This window comes from Dipodomys merriami, unplaced genomic scaffold (genome assembly GCF_024711535.1).
Source record: "Dipodomys merriami isolate MVZ:Mamm:240054 unplaced genomic scaffold, mDipMer1.0.p SCAF_3, whole genome shotgun sequence".
Classification (NCBI taxonomy): Eukaryota; Metazoa; Chordata; class Mammalia; order Rodentia; family Heteromyidae; genus Dipodomys; species Dipodomys merriami.
In genome coordinates, this window is record NW_027204492.1 from 33,374,345 (window position 1) to 33,382,247 (window position 7,903).

The window sequence follows — 7,903 nt, forward strand, 5'->3', positions numbered from 1 at the left end:
TTTCCTTTGTTGTGCATAATCTTTTCTGTTTGACATATTCACAGTTTTAAAATTTTGCTTGTATTTCCTGTGCATTTGGGGTCCTATGTAGGAAATCACACCTATACCAATGTTTTGAAGTCTGTTCATTAGGGACTTAAAGCATCTCAGGTCTTAAATGTCAGGCTTTATCCATAGTAAGTTCATTTTTCAAAGGGTAAACAGTGTTTTAAAAGCATTTTTACTAAGGGTACCAGTGGCTTACACCTGTAATCCTAGATACTCAGGAGGCTGATATCTGAAGATTGCAGTTCAAAGACATCCCAGGCAGAAAAGTCTATGTGAGACCCTTATCTCCAATTAACCACTCAAAAATCCAAGTGGAGCTGTGGGTCAAAGTAGTAGAGTACAAGGCTTGAGGAAAATTGCTCATGAACAGTGCTCTGACCCTGAGTTCAAGTCACATGACTGACAAAAATAAAGGGATATTCTAAAATTGGAACAATACATAGAAGATTAGCATGGCCCCTGTGCAAGGATGACATGCAAATTCATGAAGCCTTCCATATTTTTCATCTTCTTAGCAGTATGTGGAATATTCTCCAAAATGGACCACATTAGGCCACAAAGAAAACCTGTCCAAATTCAGAAACATCGAAATTATACCTTGCATTCTCTCAGACCAGAATTCAACACCAAAAGCCACCAAAGGAAATCCTGTAATACATGGAGGCTGAACAACACAATGTTGAACCACCAGTGGGTCATGGAAGAGATTAGAAAGGAAATTCAAATGTTCATGACTTTCAACAAAAATGATCACACAAATTATCAGCTCCTCTGGGACACAGCAAATGCAGTACTCAGAGGCAAGTTTATAGCTCTGAGTTCCTACATCAACGAATTGGAAAGATCTGAACCCAACAATTTAATGAAGCACCTAAAGCTCCTTGAAAAAGAACAATAAGCTAAACCCCAATCCAGTAGACAGAAACAAATAATTAAAATTAAAGCTGAATTAAATGAATTAGAGCCCAAAAAACAATAGAAAGAATTAACAAAACAAAGAGTTGGTTGTTTGAAAAAATTAGTAAAATTGACAGACTCTTAGCAAATCTTATGAGAAAAAAAAAGGAAAACACCCAAATAAACAAACTCAGAGGTGAGAATGGAAACATCAATACAGAAACAGCCAAGATTCAGAATATAACAGGGGGATACTTCTCAAATTTTAGGCTAATAAATTTGAGAATCTAAAAGATATGGACAAATTTCTAGCAAATATTGACATGTCCAAACGAAACCAAGTTGATTTAAAACAACTTAACAGACCCATATCAAGCATACAAATAGAAGGAGCAATAAAGGAATTCCCACCCAAGAAAAGTCTAGGTCCAGATGAATTACAGCTGAATTCTACAAGGCCTTCAAAGCAGAACTCACAACAATACTGCTCCATCTCTTTAATGAAACTGAAAGCAAAAATTCATTGCCACACTCTTTTTATGAAGCCAGCATAACCCCCATCACAAAACCAGGCAGGGACTCATCAAAGAAAGAGAACTATAGACCCATTTCTTTGATGAATATTGATGCAAAATTTCTCAATAAAATCTTGGCCAATCGACTTCAACAACTCATCAAAAGAATAATACACTACAATCAAAGACAATTCATTTCAGGGATGCAACACTGATTCAATATTCACAAAGCAATTAATGTAATTCATCATATCAACAAGAGCAAGGATGAGAACCATATGGTTACCTCAATAGATACAGAAAAAGTATTTGACAAGATCCAACACCCCTTTCTGATGAAGGCTCTGGAAAAAGTAGGAATCCATGGAACATTCCAAAATATAACAAAATATATATATGACAAACCTACAGCCAGACTTAATGGCGAAAAGTTAAAGCCATTTCCTCTAAATTCAGGAATGAAACAAGGGTCTCCACTCTTTCCACTCCTCTTCAACCTAGTATTAGAATGCTTAGATACAGCAATAAGACAAGATGCAGACATAAAGAGAATCCAAAGATGGAAGGATGAAGTAAAACTCTGCTTCTTTGCAGATGACATGATCTTGTATTTAAAGAACCCAATGGATTCCACTCCCAAGTTACTTGAGCTGATTAGAAACTTTAGCAAAATAGCAGGGTATAAAATCAACCCTCAGAAATCAATGGCTTTCTTGTATGCCAAAAATGAGAAGAGCACAGCTGGAATTGGGAAAGTAACCCTTTTTTGTAATAGCACCACAAAAAGTTAAATATTTAGGAGTTAACTTAACAAAAGAGGTGAAGGACCTATACAATGAAAAACCTGAAAAAGGAAATTAAAGCAGAACTAAGCAAGTGGAAAATCCTCTCATGCTCCTGGATTGGAAGGATTAACATCATGAAAATGGCAATACTGCCAAAGGCTATCTACAAATTCAATGTGATACCTATCAACATCCCAACCTCATTCTTCAATGAAATAGAAGAAGCAATCCAAAAATTAAAATGGAACAATAAAAGACCCCGAATAGCAAAAATAATCCTTAGTAGAAAGAACAGCGCTGGACTAATATCAATTCCAAATTTCAAACTCTACTACAAAGCCATAGTAATCAAAACAGACCTGAGGACCAATGGAATATGACTGAAGACCCAAAAATGAACCCACAGACCTATAGTCACCTAATCTTTGACAAGGGAGGTAAAGAAATAGAATGGAAGAAAGACAGTATTCTCAGTAAATGTTGCCGATTAAACACTTGTAGAAAATTAAACCAGATCCATATATATCACCCGGCACCAGAATCAACTCCAAATGGATCAGAGACCTCTAAATAAAAGCAGACTCCATGAAAACATTAGAGGAAGGAATATGAGAAACTCTAGGGCTCCTTGGCACAGGTTGAAATTTTCTTAATAGAGACCCAGAAACACAACAAATCAAAGAAAGGTTGGACAAATGATTGCATGAAACTGCAGAGCTTCTGCATGGCAAAGGACATAGCTAGCAAGATCCATAGAAAGCCCATGGGTTGGGAGAAGCTATTCACCAGCCATTATTTACCATAGCTAAGATATGGAACCAACCAGATGACCATCAGTAGATGAATGGATCAAGAAAATGTGGGATATACATGCAATAGAATTCTATGCCTCCATCAGAAAGAATGGCATTGCCTCTTTCATTAGGAAATGGAAAGACTTAGAAAAAATTATATTAAGTGAAGTAAGCCAGGCCCAAAGAAACATAAGTCCCATGGTTTCCCTTGTTTGCAGTGACAATTACATGTCTAGAACAAGCAGAGAAGGTCAAAGGCTATATACATACGACCATATGAGATAATTTTAAACAAAATGTACCCCAGGACAGGGACACAAGAGTTTTTTTTTTCTTTCCAGCTAGTATTATTAATGTACTTACAATGCACTATGTGATTCTTTTGTTTCTATTGTATGTTCTTCCCCTATGGTATAACCTGTTTTCACTGTTTTCACAAGGTGTTCTTCACCTTGTATATTCATTTTTGAAATTTGGGGAAGGGAAATGATATTGCAGAATGCTTAAATGGGGATGCAAGCTGACTCATTGTGACAACGAGATGTACAGGACACTATATTGAAAATGAACATTACAATGTCAGGGGGGTCTGGACCAATTGGGGAGATGGGGAGGGAAGTGATGGTAGGAGGAAAATAAAGGAGGAGGTAACAATGATTGTTATGAAATGTATTCATTACCCTACTCATGTAACTATAACCCCTCTGAGCAACATTTTTTGATAAAAAATAATAAATAAAAGAGTAAAGGTATATTTACTAAAGATGATCACATAAAATGTGAAAACACTATATTTTCACAAGACAAACATCAAATCTACTTAAACTGGAACTTCTCCCATTTAAACCATATATACATATGTATACATATTTGTATATATAGTTAATACATGTTTCTCCACTTCCATTCAACCATCACTATTCTCTACTATATTTCAGTGCTTTCTGACTTCAGTTATGCAAACTGTAACTTTGTTGCTTCTGTAGAAAATTGTATGTGTAATTTCTTATTTAGGACCTACAGACAAAAAAGAAACAAAACTTGTTCCAATTGACTATTATAGACTTTTTAGCCCTCAAATACACTATATGCATTTGTATTTAATTATGCTTTTTATTCTTTTTCTGTTTTCAATAGTCCGAACAGTTTTAGAAGAATAATTGTGCTTTCTGTATTTTGTCTACTTATTTCTTTAAGACCTATAGAAAGTGCTACATATGTATGTGGTATATGAACACATACCTTTGCAAGCTCTCATCAGCTTTATCTAGATTTGGTCTCCTACCACCACTTCGGCATTGTTCTACTAAATTTCTTAATTCATTACTCTTTACAGCATATTCTTGGATCATAACCTCATTCCATATTATTAGTGTGCTTCCTAAATTTAATCATCACATCTGGTGTCTTTCTAGGTGGAAGGATAAGAAAATGCAATCAACTAGTCATGAGAGAAAAGATAGATACATTGTCATCCTAATGAAAAAAACATTTCAGACAAGAGGATGACCAATATATTTTGCGGGAAAAGTGGCCAGGGCAGAATATGAGATAAACCAAGAAGTAGTATTCTCAATAGTCTCTACAATTACTAAAATAGAACATTTTTTATTCTGTTATCAGAAACTTTGCCTACCAAAAAGTTTGTTCAACCTGCTCTAACACATTTTGATTCTCTATACATGTAGAGAAAACTGATTAATATTCTTGTAGAGAAAGCATATTGAAAAATGACTGCCAAAATGTTGCCTAACAAAATCAAACTGCTGCCAGATGAAGTATAACCTGGCAATTATGGGAAAGCTTTTCAGTATAAATTAATGAACTCGAGAGAAAGTTAATGTTTTAATAGAAATGCACATTCCAAACAAGATAAGATAAAGCCGCTCTATTGAAATTGTGTAACAGAGGGTTACTTTTTCTTTCCATCTGCTCAGATTTCATTAAAAAGCACCATCTGTAAAGAGAATTTATATATTAGAAAAAATGACTTTTTTTGGAAGGCTATGACTTTCTACATAAAAATCCAAGTAGACAGCTTTTTTGTAGGTACAGAAATACACACGTGGTCTAACTTTTAGCAATAACTCTGAATATTTGAAAATTATCACTAAAATATTTGAATTTCTGAATACAATTTCCTGAGATTTCAGACAGGATATGTAAATGTAAGAATTAAAGAAAAAATCCTACCAAGTACCTAGAAATGCAAAATGAAGACCAAGGGAAGTAAGCATATGGAGAAGACTCACCAAAATCGTTGAATCCAAAGACATATACTGCTCAATATTAAAGCACTGTCTGTGGTATCTATCTGTTTGCTTTCTCAAGACATGGTAGCATTCCTTATATAATTATGGCTTCAAGGTGAGATAAATTCATATTTTCTGAAAGTAAAAGGCTTGTTTAGCATTGAGGAAGCTCAATTATGATCAGTTTCACAAGTCTTTGCTGTGCTGCATTTTCCATTCAGTTTTGGTACTTAATGTTCTATATGTTAGTGATTAACTTTAAAATTGGTTTCTAATTTAGTGTTCTTAATTAACAAAACTAGACACACTTAGCTACTCTCAAAATAGTCTTCAGAGTATGGTTGTACCCAGTGATTTGACACAATTTATTTCTTAAGATAGAATAGTGATGCAAACATCTTGTATGTTTCCTTGAGTGTTAAGTGTGCTGATCAAAAAAGTCTGGAAGATTCACTTTTTAATTAAAAGATTTAGTTAAAATATGATATATTCAAATCTCACTCAAATAAAACCAGGTTTTCTTGGGGTTGGGCTAAGCATGCTGGTACATCTAAAGAGATCAAATATAGTTTCAAAACACCAAAAAGCATAACCAGTTATATATAAATACAGGTGTCAGAAGTAGGTAAGTATTAGAGGAAAAGTCACACAGAAGCAAGGTCTTGAAGGCCTATTAGCCTTTTAACTGGAAAAATGGTATATGGATAGAATCATAAGGAAAATATAAGCAAACGAAGTAGCATGAAAAAATACTAAGTGTATGGTAATAATTCATAGAAGAGTAATTAATGTAGTAGAGTTAAAATATAGCTTTCAAGATAAGGAAGTAAGAGATTCAATGCCAAAAATCAAAGGTATGCTAGAGTCATTTATGAAAATCTTTAATGTCAAATGATAATATGTAGAGTATATTACAGAAAATGCAGAGGCTTTAAAATGTTTAACCAAAACATCATGTGATTGTTATGTTTTAGTTTTTTAAATTTAATTTTATTGTAAGGGGGATATCAGAGAGGGGATATCCGTTACATAAGTAAGGTAACTACATTTCTTGTCAAACGTTTTTACCCCTCCCTCATTTTGTCGCATTTTCCCTTTCCCCCAACTTTCCTGTTCCCCAAGTTGTAAAGTTCATTTCCAACATAGTGTCTTGTGAATATCACATTGCATTGGTTCACCCTTTGTCCTTTTTCTGAATATTTTGTGATTCCTTTTCCCTTTCGCAAATCAGATAAATGTATATACAAGACATAGGGTACCAAAATGAAAAACAGTGACACTAGGGGGTAAACAAAAATAAAGATAAAAAGAAATAACTTAAAGAAAAAAGAAATCACTTTGAGTTATATTTTATAAAGAATACTCAATATGGAAATGAAATATGGAATATGGGTTGGGAATGGAGAACAGGGGTGACATAGAAACCAATAGAAAGCTGACAGGAAAGGATAGGAATTCAAACTCGGGATAGAGGAGTGTAGATAGAAAACAATGTGCAGGAAAGAATATGAAGAAATAGAAACAAGGATTTGAGAATGATTTAATGATGAGAATAAGGGAAATCAACTATCATTCTTAGATTGCTAGCTTGAGTTACTTAATGAGTAAAAATTCAGCATGACAGTGAAGATGCATAATACATAAAACAATGTCTTTAATCAGAAAATTAACATAAATGTAAGGAAACATCAAGTCAGGTTCACAGGTGTAATGAATTAACTTTAGTATAATTTGTGCAACATCCAGCTTTATAAACATGCCTGAAGATATGCTGAGAAATATAGTTATGAATCAAAGCTGGTGAGGTTACCCACAGGAAAGTACAGAGACAGAAAAGAAAAAAATGTTGGAAAACTGCAGAGGAAATAAACATTTAACAACAGATGTGAGGAAGAGGAATCATAAGGAAAGTCTGAAAATGTAACTGGCATAGTGTAGGAAAATAAGTAGATACAAAGTCAAGAGAGAAAGAAAGTTCCAAAAAGAGGATGGTGGTCCTTCTTCATAAAGCAGATCCCACACCCATGAATCCTAAACCAGCTGTCTTGTCATAGTATATTCGCAAACTATATACAAACACACAGTAGTAGGAAACTAGGCAAACTTATGTGTGTTACCACCTAAAGCCTTCACCAATACTACCTCATCCACTTACCACTGAACAGTGATAAACAATCTTTTCTCTCAGGGATAAGGTAGAGCTGGGCTAAGGGCTTGTGTCCTTGGACCAAATTCTTTAACCCTATACCCTTATTATTTGAGCATCAATAAGGAAAGGCATGGGAAAGCCTTCTCCCCATGGCCAAAGCTTTCTGCCATTTTTCCGATAGGGTCGACATTAGCCAGGATTTTTTAAGTAACCAGCCTTAACCCAAATTTATCCTCAAACAAGTCCAATTAGCCATTCCATCTGTCAGTATCAGCTATGTCCAGGTGAATTGACCAACTTGACTTAGTAGAGAAAGGGATCACAAATCATCCACCAGTTAAGCAGAAATGAACGTATCAAGAAAACATAAAATGGAGCGGAGGCAGGGGCTGGGCATGGTGGTGCCCACTGCACTGTGAGAGCTGAGCGGCCGCGGGGACTGCCATGCACCGGCGGCCCTGAC

At 34.9% G+C, this 7,903-nt stretch overlaps 1 non-coding gene across 1 annotated transcript; it reads left to right on the plus strand.

Moving 5' to 3' along the window:
- The first annotated feature begins 440 nt into the window (after positions 1 to 440).
- Positions 441 to 552, plus strand: LOC138840511 (U6 spliceosomal RNA). Its single transcript, XR_011376089.1, has one exon. It is a non-coding gene; the product is annotated as a U6 spliceosomal RNA (small nuclear RNA).
- Positions 553 to 7,903: the final 7,351 nt, after the last annotated feature.